The sequence below is a fragment of the Crotalus tigris genome, unplaced genomic scaffold (assembly GCF_016545835.1).
Source record: "Crotalus tigris isolate CLP2741 ecotype Arizona unplaced genomic scaffold, ASM1654583v1 scf7180000020745.601501, whole genome shotgun sequence".
Classification (NCBI taxonomy): Eukaryota; Metazoa; Chordata; class Lepidosauria; order Squamata; family Viperidae; genus Crotalus; species Crotalus tigris.
The window spans coordinates 137,460-150,500 of NW_024098162.1; positions in this window are offsets into that span (position 1 = coordinate 137,460).

The following is a 13,041-nucleotide window of genomic DNA, read 5'->3' on the forward strand; positions in this document are numbered from 1 at the left end:
ACTACAAAGTTTCCTGGGCTTTGCAAATTTTTACCGCCAATTCATCCCCTCATTTGCCCAGATAGCCTTGCCCCTCACTAACTTACTAAAAACGAAGGGAACATCCTCAGTAAAACCTAGCCAGCCACTAACATGGACAATGGAGTGCCAAGCAGCGTTTGAGAGACTAAAGAGACTTTTTTCTGCCGAACCAGTACTAAGGCACCCAGACATGGACAAACCCTTCATAATACAGGCAGATGCAAGTGATGTGGCAGTGGGGGCTGTGCTATTACAAGAAAATGATGATGCAGTATTGCAACCCTGTGCATATACATCCAAGAAACTCACGGAAACAGAACAGCGCTGGCCCGTATGGGAGAAGGAGGCTTATGGGATACGTTGGGCATTACTCACATGGCGACAGTTCCTGGAAGGCAACAAAATCCCCTTCCAGGTGTGGACTGATCACAAAAATTTAGAAGCCCTGAAAACTTCCAGGAAACTCAATCCCAAACAAGCCCGCTGGTCCCAGCATTTTCACCAATTCCAATTTAAGCTCAAACATTTACCAGGAAGAAAGAACTTCCTGGCAGATGCTCTATCTCGCATGCCCCAATATAACAGCGCACGAACCACAGACTCTAGACCAATAATGGCAGAGTCACAACTGGCAGCACCAGTAACCACAAGAACCCAAGCCAAATTAAAACCACAACTGGACAGCCAAACTGGAATTGAATTCAGAAAAAGTTTGGAAACAGATGATTGGTTCCAGAAAAACAAAAATGTGTGCACAATGAAAGACGGGTTGCCTTGGATAGGGGAAAAGTTATATATACCAACAACTCAAAGAGTAACTTTCATGCACCTTTGCCATGACACAAAATCAGCAGGGCATTTTGGATTTGTAAAAACTTTACATTTAATTAAACGGCAATTTTGGTGGCCATCCATGAAAAAGGACATTGAAAGTTATATAGCCAGTTGTCCAAAATGTGCCACGGCAAAGAGGTTGCAAGGGAAAGTGCCAGGACTATTGCAAACAGTGGCAAGTCCCTCAGCCCCCTGGAGAGAAATAGCCATGGATTTTATAGTGGAATTGCCAGAAAGCAATGGGAATACTGTGGTCTGGACGGTCACGGACTTGTTTTCCAAACAGGTGCACTTTATCCCTTGCCAAAAGATTCCCACTGCAAAAGCCTTAGCAAAACTTTTCATCCAACACATTTACAGATTGCATGGGGCACCCCAACGCATCATCTCTGACAGGGGGGTGCAATTTACGTCTGCATTTTGGAAGGAATTTTTATCCCTCTTAGGAACCACTCAGGGACTGACATCTAGCCACCACCCTCAAGGAAATGGGGGGGCTGAAAAAATGAACTCAGTACTTAAGCAATATTTAAGATGTTTTCTTAGTTTCCAGCAGACCGAGTGGGCGGACTTACTCCCCTTTGCAGAAGTTGCCTACAATAATGCAGTCCACTCCAGCACAGGTTACACTCCTTTTCAAATAGCCACCGGTCAAAGTTTCAACCCCATGCCAGAATTAACCCCAAACGAACCAACGATCCCCTCGCTGAAAGAATGGATGGAAAAATTACAAAACACCTGGCCAATAGTCAGAAAAGCACTAGATGAAGCTAGGCAGGCTTACAAAACACAAGCCGATAAAAAAAGGGTTGAGCCTACACCATTCATTATAGGAGAAATGGTGTACTTATCTACAAAATACCTAAAGTCCCTACAGCCCTGTAAAAAACTTGGACCAAAATATATAGGACCTTTTCCAATTAAAAGAATCATAAATCCAGTAACAGTAGAATTAGAATTACCCAAAAATCTCAGGCAAATACACCCAATTTTTCATTGCAGCTTGCTGAAAAGAGAGCATCAGTCACCTCTACGGCCAAAAATCCCCCCCCCACCACCTCCAATCATGGTGGAGGGTGAACAACACTTCGAAATAAAGGAAGTCCTTGACTCTAGGAGATATCATGGAGCAACTCAGTACCTAGTTGCCTGGAAACACCTCCCTCCCTCACAAAATGAGTGGGTCCATAAACGTCATGTCAGAGCCCCGAAGCTATTGAAGAAGTTTCACACAGAGTATCCTAACAAGCCTGACTAAATTTTATACTTGTGTTTTCTTTCAGGTGGATCTCTCTTATTGTTAAGAGGGGCCGGATGTCAGAATCCAATTATATTTCATCTTTAAATTATCAAATATAGAAACTCCCAATTCTGCCTTCTCTGGATTCTGCCATAAGAGGGAGAGAAGGGGGAGAACAAAGGGGCTTTATGGCCCTCACTTCCTTCTTTACACTTCAAAGAGCTGAATGCTGAATGTGTGTTTATTGTAACCTCGAAGCGTTAACATACCAAAGGAGGGAAGTTGCCTTTCATGTAGTTATCTGAAGTCTCCATCCAGACGGAAGAAAGAAGAAAGGGAGTGGAATTGTGATACTTGAAACTATCACTGGAAGGGGGGTTGATTGGGTGGGACTACTGGGGAACCCCTTAAAACCTTGAATGGGAGAGCTTGGACCCCAAGTCCTGTCTAGCATGCCTGCAACCATTTTCTCTTAATAAAGGATTCCTGTTGGAAGAATTATTCCAAGAGTTCTGTCTTCTTAAGATGCAAAGTGGGGTGGGTCCTTACACCAGCAGAAATAGAATTTTGTGGCTGATGTTTGTAATGCTTGGGGTTTTTTATTCCCTTGCATTTGAGGCTTGTGTCATAATAAAAAGTAGAGAGGGATTATGAAATGAGAGCGGAAACAAAAAGAGAAAGCCCAGTTTTGGTCTGGAGATAATCAAGATTTTGTCAAAAAGGTAATGGTCAAAATTTGTGCATTGTAGGGAAAGGAGAAGTTTATATGTGATGGCGAATGCAGCACACCCAGTTTTCTCAAAGCATACAGCATCTTTACTGACCTGACCCTCTGCTGTTGCTTGGTGACAGTGGAAAACAGGATAGGAAAACACCCATCCCCCCCCCAAAAAAGTGCACATGCAAAAAAAAAAAAAAAGAAATAGAACTATTTTTTACTTTTGAATAAGATATTAAGACAAGAGGGTATCTGAACTTTTCATCCAGATGGGACTTCCAAAATTGCCCCAGCAGTTTCAGGAAGGCTGGTCAATTCTATCAAGAAGAAAGAGATTCTGAGAAGCAGAAATGTTTTTGTATTTCAAAAATAAAGTTTAGAGGCTAGATTCTTGGCTCAGGAATTCTGGGAGTTGAAGTCCACGAGTCATAAAAGAGCCAAGGTTGCCTACCCCTGGGCTAGAAGAAACCAGTTTCAAAGAGGACTGGAGCAGGGAAGTATATGAAATTTAACTTCCCCGTCTTGCAAATTCTGGGAATCCATCTCTCCTAAAGTGGCCAAGTTTTGAAAAATACTGCTCTGAATCTTTGGGACAATGCTGGCTGGGAATTTTGGAAGCTGAAGTCCCAACACATCTGAAAAATACTATTGGGGAGAGCTACTTCAATCAATACTTCACTAATATCTTGGTGTCTTCAAGATGTGTCTCTACCACTCTTAAATAGAAAAAAGTTGTAGTTCAACGTACAGTTCAAGCTGTAGGTTGAAGAGGCTAGTTTAGCGAGCAAAGCAGCAAATAGACACATAGGAAAATGGCTGCATCAAGATTTGCTTCTGGCAAGTGAAGACTTATATTGAGTTCCTTCTGAACCTCCAGTACAAGTCTACATAGAGCACACTGTCTGTGCATTCCCAAAACTGGAAGGAGAATTGCTTTCGTAGGGGATCTTTTGGGATAAGTATCTCCAATTTTCTGTGGCTTCAGAGATGGTAGTGAAAATGAATCGGGTAATGTACTTTTGAAGAAGACCAAAATTCTTTTCACTTCTCCGTCCTGAAATATTTCAATACCTGAAATACAAACAAGTTCTAGCTGTAGTGTGTTTTGGAATGAATATCCTGTGCAGATAGTTCTTAGCTACATTTCTTTTTAAAAAAGGTGAAATAAATAGCTGAAGGCTGTCCAATTTAAATTCAGAAGCAGATCTGGAGAAGCATTTCCCAGCAGATCATTTTATTTGTTTGCCCCAGGACATTCTACTTAACTTAGTAGCAATTCCAGGCTTTGGGTAGTAGGGGTCCTTCTGAAAGCCTAATCAAAACCTAGGGTTAACTCTGGATTTTTCTGCCAGCAAAAGTATACCTTTTTACTCCCATAGGACAGGGGTCCCCAACTCCCGGGCTGCGCCTGCTACCAAGCCATGAGCCCTTTGTAACTGGGTCGCGGAAGTGCTGGGAGAGCGTGTGCATCCCCACTTGCGCTCCATTTGCATGAGCAAAACCATCCCCCCCTCAGCTAGTCTGCAAGCCAGAAAGGTTGGGGAACTCTGTCAAAAATTATTCTTTTGCTGTCATCTGATTGTACACCTGATTGGACGAGATATGGATAAGGAAGAGACTCAGACAGGGATGTGACGTAGGCCTCTTAAACTCAAATGTGTTTCTATGTTAGGAACGAATTAATGTTCCCACTTTATGCAGCGATGGGCAGAACTAATAATTCTAAAGTGGCCCAAGAGAGAGTCCAGACCTCAGCAGAACATCATGCAAAGATAGATTAGGCATCTTCCTAACCTTGCAAAAGGTTACTCTGAGATTACAAAACAATTTATTGTGGACTAGCTGCCCAATTTGGAAGGTATTGCTCTGCCCTCTGATGGCTGAAAACTTGCTCAGGTTTCATCAGTAATGGCCAGAAGAGGTCAGTGTTGGAGACAGAATACTGGATTTGCAGAGAGCATTGTTCTGAAAGTGCATACGCATTTTTAATGAAATGAAAGGGAAATAACATCTTTTTCTTAAAATCGTGTCATGCGTATTTGTCGGATGGATCAACAGTTTACTGAAGTATGGGAGAATCTCTGGCCTCCCTTCTTCCTTCCTTAGGCCCCGCTGAAATAATATCATTGACAGATTGGAAGAGGCTGTGCGGGCTATCAAGTCCAATTTTAGATGCAGTTGGTAGCAGCTTTTCTGTAGAGTACCATAAATCGGTTCCTCTGTGTCCTGCACCTGAAACACCCGAGACTGAATCTCAATCTTCTTCTCTTTGACGTTCCTTCAGTGCTCTTGTGCCCCCTTCAGTCTTGTTTTAATATTAAACAATCAGTTTTTTCAATCTGTCTTCAAAGGACTTAGTTTCTAGTCCTATCAACTTTAATGTGTTTCTCTGAATCTGTTCTATGCAGGAGGGAACGAATTCTGTTTATTTTTTTAAAAAATGGACAATCTCCTCATTAAGACCAGTGGGAAGACAGATCCCAGTCCCTTTCCCAGGGATATAGTTTTTTTTCTTCACTGTTGGAAGGGTGATGGGATGGTCTTTTCTAGTGCTCTTCCATGAAAACAACTCTTCTTCTCTGCTGATAGAGCAGCAGTTTTTCAGTTTATTGGAGCCAGGTTTAATCAGAAACTGAGTTAAGTGGGAAGATCCTTGGGGAAATATCTAAAGGGTTGCAGCCTCACCTCACCATTATTATTTTAACTACATCAGGAAATCCCTCCAAAGGCTTCAGTTGTTTGAATCAAAGAAGATACTTGGCAGTTTCTTTTTCAGGCTGCTGTCATGTTTTCCTTCCATTTGTGGAAACCAGAGAGAAGCCTCTGTTCCCTGCAGGTCTGGTCTATCACCTATTCATAGGTTAATAAGATGTGTGGGCCTTCCCAGTTGGAGAGAGTACAATGGCACAGCAGTAAGGTAGGATGGAAAACCCTTGGCTGACAAAGAACTTCAAAAGGATTTATTTGAATGGGGAAAGAGGAAATAACATGGCAAATAATATGCAGGATGAGAAGTGCTGGTTTGGTAAGGCAATTGCTCTGTATGGGAGGAACCCCCCCCCCCAAATATGCCTTTGCAATGTGCATGGTTTCTATGGAAGAGGTATGGGCAGGGTCACATATGTGAAAAAGGTTCTCTAAACATGACATCTTCATGCATCTATAGCTTTCAGTATAGCCACTTTTCTTATACCTTTTGATTTTTATCATAGAACCAGAGCAATTTCAACAAATACAGTTCTTACTTTTCATTAGCTTTAAAGTTTGCTCTTATACATTCATGTGTAGTTAAGAAGTTGGACTAGGACCAATGAGACCAGGTTCAAATTCATTCTCAGCCAAAAAGGCCATAGGGTGAAAGGCAGGATATTAAATGAATGAATGAATGGAAAGGATCTTGAAAATTATCTAATTCAACTCACTGTCAAGTGCAGGAATGTATTGTTTCAGCATCCCTGAGAGATGACTATTTTGTTAAACATTTCCAGTGAAGAACAGACCACCACCTCCTCAAACAGTTTGGTCCATTATTAAACTGCTTTAATAGTTGGAAATCCTTTCTGCTGTCCAATCAAAATCTCTTCCTTTATAATTTAACCATTTTTAAATCTTGTTTTCTAGAACAATGCTGGACAACTATGTCTCATCAAAATGTTCTTGAATCTTAATAGTGTCCTCTAAAATGTTTGCTGATGATCATATTTTGTAACCACCCAACCCCATCATAAAATCATAGACTTAAATGGAGATACAATAACTATCTCATTCCTGCATCTTATCAGGAGCTATACCTGTCAATCTCAAGCCCTGTTAGTTATGATTGTGAAAAGCTCAGGAGAGATCTGAAGCAATTTTTCAGACAGTAAAAAAAAGAAATCAATTTCTTACTCCTTCTCAAAATTATTAAGACTGTAGCAGTTGCTCCATTCAAAAAGAAGGAAGCCTCAAGAGAATCACGACAGCAACTGATAGCAGCTGCTCATTTGAAGCATCCAGCCATTTTCTGGAGCCTGGTAACTCCCTCTCACCTAAATAATATCTTGTATCTGTCTTCTTGTATATCAAATGGCATTTAAGAAGAACATTTTGCTAAATTGTATGCCCAGACACAGCACCTGTTCCTAGATTTGGAGTTAGAAGTGACCTCTTTAACTGCATGGCCCCCATTTTCATGTTCTGAAATGAAAGGTCTACTTTAAAAATACAAACCAAGGAAGGTTCCATATTAGAATTATGCCTTAAGAAATTATATGCAATATAATTTGAACAGATGGGCATCTGCGCTGCCTTCCATATTCATGGCCATAGATCATTCTACCAAGACCCTGAAGGATTGAGACTTGGTTATTGTAATTCTAATCTATAAGAGAGGCAAAAAAAAAAAAATAACTGGGGCAATTTTTTGTTGAGCCACTAAACTGTATGTATACTAAACATCTGCTGGCTGAATTCCTAGATTGGCTTGATTCTGAACCCATCCTGAGAAATGAACTATCAGGGTTCAGGGTAAGCAAACTGATACTGTATAGTATAGTATACTACATTCTCTACAGCAGACATATCAAACTCGCGACGTCACGTGACACTGTGCAACGTATCAGCACTATTTTGCCATTGCTGGCAATGGGGTGGGCGCGGCTTCCATATGATGCGTCCGGCCTGCTCTACAGGTAGGACTTGGGTTACAACGATTCATTCAGTGACATTTGAAGTTACAACAGCACTGAAAAAGGTGATGGCTGGTTGTTGCACTTATGACCGTTGCAACATCTCCACAATTATGTGATCAAAATTTGGATGCTTGACTACCAGCATGTATTTACAATTGCAGCATCCCAGGGTCATGTGATTGACATTTTTGACCTTTGCAGCTGGCTTCCGACAAGAAAAGTCAGTGGGGGAAACTGGATTAAAAACGTCATGGCTCACTTAACAATCGCAGTGATTTGCTTAACAAAAAAGGTCATAAAATCAGGTGTGATTCACTTAACAGCCACTTTGCTTAGAAACAGACATTTCAGTCCCAACTGTGGTCATAAATTGAGGACTACTTATAGTGCTATAGCATTTGGAAGAAAAGTATTCCATACAGCACAGTTCATGGCTCACAATCAAGCTTGCATTTGATTTGATCTCCAGAACTAAACTGTAGCACAAACTTAAAGATTTGAACATTAATAAATAATTTTTAAAGAGCATGAGGATACTAGAGTGAAGGTCAGAAGTAATTCTGAAGGTGTCTAACTGTCCCAGCAGTTTGTTGTTATTGTTATTTTATCCCATCTTTTACATAGTCTTCCTCTTCCCCCCCAGGTGGATTGGGCTGAGAGTAATATTAAAATTAAAACTCTATTAAATGGTGACAATATCATAGTTTTCTGTCTGTGTGCCTTTCTATTGGCCCTAAGAAAGCCTTGTGTACTCTTGCACTTCAATGCAATAGTGGGGACCTAATAATAAATAATTTAAGTTTGTCACATTTTCCAAACTTCCCACATTACTGAACTCACAAAAATGAGGGCATATCATCAAACAAGTCAAATATTTAAATACAGGGGTGGTGTTCCCAGTTTCTGGAGTCCAGTCTATTTTTTTGCAGTCAGTTAAATAAGTCCAGACACCTCATCATCTTGGTAGCCTTCCTTAGAATTTGCTTCAGTTTGTTCCGATCCTTCTTGAACTGTGGTCAAAACTGAACTGAACACAGCATTCCAAATGGAGTCTGACCAGGCCAGAGTAGAGAGAAAAAAATGCTTCCCATGATTTGGATTCTATATTCCTGTTAATGCATCCCAAGATAGCTATTTGCTTTTTTAGCATCTGCATCACACTGCTGACTTGTGTTTATATGTGGTTGACAAGGATAGCCAGATCTGTTTCACTTGTACTGCTGCTATGCCATGTCTCTTCCATTCTGTACAGGAGCCTCATATTTTTGCTATCTAAATGCAGAACTACATATTAAATTTTAACCTGTCCATTTTAGCCCACTGCTCGAGCCTGATTAGATCTTTTCAAATTTTCTCTTTTATATCTACTATATTTGGCACCCCTCCCAACATAGAATTGTGCTGCAGAATCTATAATTGTCTCCTCAACTTCCTTGTCTAAGTGGTTGATAAAGAAGTAGAACAGCACAGGGCTCAAAACAGAGTCCTATAATCACCCATCCAATACTTCCTTCCAAGCTGGAAGAATTTTAATGAACATGCTTTGGATATTGTCATTCATCCAACTGTGAACCCATCTAACATCTAGACCAAGGGTCCCCAACATCTGGTCTGTGGACTGGTACCGGGCCGCGGCATGGCAGCAACCAGGCTGCACAAACAAGCAAAGCCCCATGTGCAGGATGCAGGCAGCACATGAAACCACGCCCCCTCTCTCCACATAACTGGTCCCTGGTGCCCAAAAGGTTGGGGACCTCTGATCTAGACCATGGTTTACATTTTATGAGGGAAGAAATCATGGGACACTCCAACAAAAGCATTGCTGAGGTCTACATACACTATGACTACAGCATTCCCCCAATTGATTTACAAGACAAATAACTATTAAAGAGGGAGTAGGAGATTAATCTAGCATGATTCATTTGGAACAACCCTTACTAGCTCTGTTAACTGTAGCATGTCTATCCAAGTGCTCACATACATGTTTCGTCATCTGTTCAAAGACCTTGCCTAGTATAGATATCAAGCTGACAGGTTGTAATTTCAAGATCTTCCTCCTCCTGCTTTTTGAAGATGGGTATGACATTCACTCTATTCTAATGTTCTGGGTCCTCACCTATCCTCCAGGAATCTCAAAAATAATTTAGAGTGGCCCTGCGACCACTTTTACTTGTTTCTTCACTAGCATGTAATCCATCTGGATCTAGAGACTTGAATTCATTTAAATTACTCCTTACAGTCTCTTTGTCAGTCCTAAGCTGCTGTTTCCTCCTTCCCCCAGTGGCAAAACTATGACCAATTAGGGATCTATTTCCCTTCTTACAAAAGACAGACACAAAATACAGTAGGAGTTAAGACATTCTGCTTTCTTATCATCACCCATCACCATTTCTTTCCTGGATGGACCTATGCTTCCTTTGACGTCTTTTTTTCTGTTATTATTATTTCTGGCTTACATGGTTATTTTTTATTTTTAGTAGTTCTTGTACTCCTCATTCTGAGTTGTAGCTTTTCTTATAATTTCTAGAGATTCTGGAAACTACCTTGTATTCATCTTTGATGACGATCTGTTCCTTCCATTTCCTATGAATGTCCCATTTCCACATTTTAGAGAACTCTCCATGTATCATTTTACTGGCCTCTTTTGATTTCTCCTATTTTTTCTTCCTGTGAGAATTGTTTGCAACTGTACCTTCAATATCTCATTTCATAGAATTTCCCATCCTTCCAGGGCATTTTTCTCCTTAAGGATTTGAAGCCATCAGCTCTGACTTAGCTTTTCTTGGAGTTTACCAAAATCAATTCTTCTAAGGTCCAGTATGCAGATCTGATTCGCCTCAATTCTTCCTCTTTGGCTATCACTAATTCAAGGATAATATTATTAATTTTCTCCAAGATGTCAGACACCTTCCATTCTTTACCAATTCTTTTCTGTCACTAAGGATAGGAGACTGTTTCCTCCTTCCCCATTCTCGCGAATGAAGTCAGCAAAAGAGGACAAGAATTTATCCGACTGTTGACTGTTGACAGTAAAATTCCCAGCAGATGGTAAAATAATTGAAATCTCTGATTATTATCATTGCATGCCTCTTTGAAAGACTACATCTACAGTACTGTGTGTCTTCTGCTACCCAGACAGTCTCACAATGGTAACTCTCATTATGGTTTGTTTCTGTGTGCTTTTATTCTTACCCAAATTCTTTCAACAGGATTTCCATTTCCATTCCTGAATTTCTGTGCAAGTGTATTTTTTCTTTATCTGTTCTATTTGACCTGCTTTTTTTTAATAAATTGTAGGCTTCCTGTGCTGTGTCCCAATCTTATGTATCATCCCATCAGCTTCCCTGTCACATCCTCTTTGTCTTCCTGAGTAAGGAGTTCTAATTTCCCCTTTTTCTTTCCTGTATTCTGTGTATGTGTGTAGAAACATTTGAGGGTTGGAGTTTGATCTTTGTCTTTCGTTTTCTTGGAACAGTCCTTGGCCACATACCATTTGGTTCTGGGCTTCTGCTAATCTCTTTTTTTCTAGTCAGCATCCCCATTTATATAGCAAATTGTTGAGTTCTGTTTTCTCTTCCGATGCCATGATCACAGTCTGGTTTAGAAGCATCACTACTTCAGACAGGAAGGCGGTGCAGAGAGTGGTGAGGATGGCTGAAAAGGTTATTGGCAGTTCCCTCCTTTCCATCCAGGACATAGCACAGAAGCATTGCTTGAGCAGAGTCCCTAAGATTGTCTGGGACACCACACATCCTCTTCACAACCTGTTTTCCTTGTTACTTTCTGGGAAGAGGCTTCGTGGTATCCGAAGCAGAACATCCAGATTCAGTCACAGCTTTGTTCCATACAGTATTAACCTTGTGAACTCTAAAGCTTCCTCCTTCTGTTATGTATTCAAGATGGACAGTGATTAATATTTATATGCTACTTTTATGTAAAGGTGTAGGTCTATACATATGCTGTATATAACATGTTTAAATGTGTGTTATGTATGTGTACACTTTGAGAGCAAGCAACTAAATTTCATTTGTAATGTGTTTCATTGTGTCCACAGTAAAAACCGACAATAAAGGTTATCTATCTATCTGTCTGTCTGTCTGTCTATCTATCTATCTATCCTTTCCTCCTGCATTTTCAGAGATTCTTTCATTATTTCTTCTGACCAAATTCTTTGTCTCCACAAGGATCAAGAGAAAATGATAGATCTTGATAGGTTTCAATAATAACTTTTCTATCACATCCTATTGCAGGCATCTGGTACATATTCACAACATACCTTCTGCAACATCATACTAAGTCTGTAATTCTGCCTTGGGTCCCCTTAAGTGGGACGCACCTATCACCTTTACCCAGGTCTTCTTTCTCAGGGTGGCTCTTGGATTTTTTTGATCTATGAGGGCCCAAGCGATGTTCTATAACACTGTTTGCTCAGGTGACTGTCAAACATCCCCTAAGAAAGCCTGGCACTGGTGTGTAAGTTACACCTGCATCAAAGGCCTCCTGATCCTGCTTCTTTGGGTCACATGCTTCCACATATTTGCCTCTGCCAAAGTGCTTTCCTCCACATTCTCCAGAGTTCTCTTCATTTCTCTGCTCTTCCTTGGGGGTCCAGAACCACTTATTTTTCCTGATGCATTTCATTGTAGCATCTCTCCTCTCAAGTTCCTTCACATTTTCTTCCAATAAAGGAACAAGCTTGCACTTGCAAGGGGAGAAGTTTGGTTCCTTTTTGGGCAGGGAGACAAATAGTGCGCACATCTTGCAGGTCACCATAATCGTTCCCTAGCTTTCTAGATGGTTTGTAGTCTCTCCTGCCAACTTTCCTAGCTAGTCCTTGTTTGCTTGCTTTGTGGATGCCTAGAAACCGCTTCTCTGAGTGATGGCTGGTCTGGGTTGGAAGAAGATGGGGGGGGGGGAGAGAGAGATAAAGTGCAAAAAAAGCAGAAAAAGGCTAAAAGTCCTTCTCCATTGACTTCCCCTGGTGAATTCCTATCTGCTCCTCCGTTATTTAAAAATAAGTTGCTGACAAGCCCCTCAGGATCTTATTAGTCAGATTTAAAAAAGAAAAAGGGATTAAATTAGAGGAGCCAGTTTGGCATAGTGGTTAAGGCCTCAGGTTAGAAACCATGAGTTCTAATCCCACTTCAGGCACCCAGCCAGCTGGGTGACCTTGGGCCAGTCACTTCTTCTCAGCCCTAGGAAGAAGGAGGCAATGGCAAAGCCACTTCTGACAATCTTGCCAAGACAACTGGAGGGACAAGGTCAGGCCATTTGCCAGGAATCAAAACTGATTTGAAGGCACAACTACAATAACTGGATTAGGTCACAGAATCATGGAAAATAGGCATGTGTATTTTAGCAACCCATTTATCAGTAAGCACATTAAGGTGAAGGTCCTGATTCCACTAATCCTCTTTCTAACTTCCTCTGGATGCAAGGGGAGATGTTGCTCCCTGTCTGCCTGATGATAATGAAGGAAGGCAGAGAAATTCCTAACTTACAGTGTTTTGCAAACCGTTGTTCCTGTTCTGGGCTCCAAAAGTCCCATTGGGTACGGA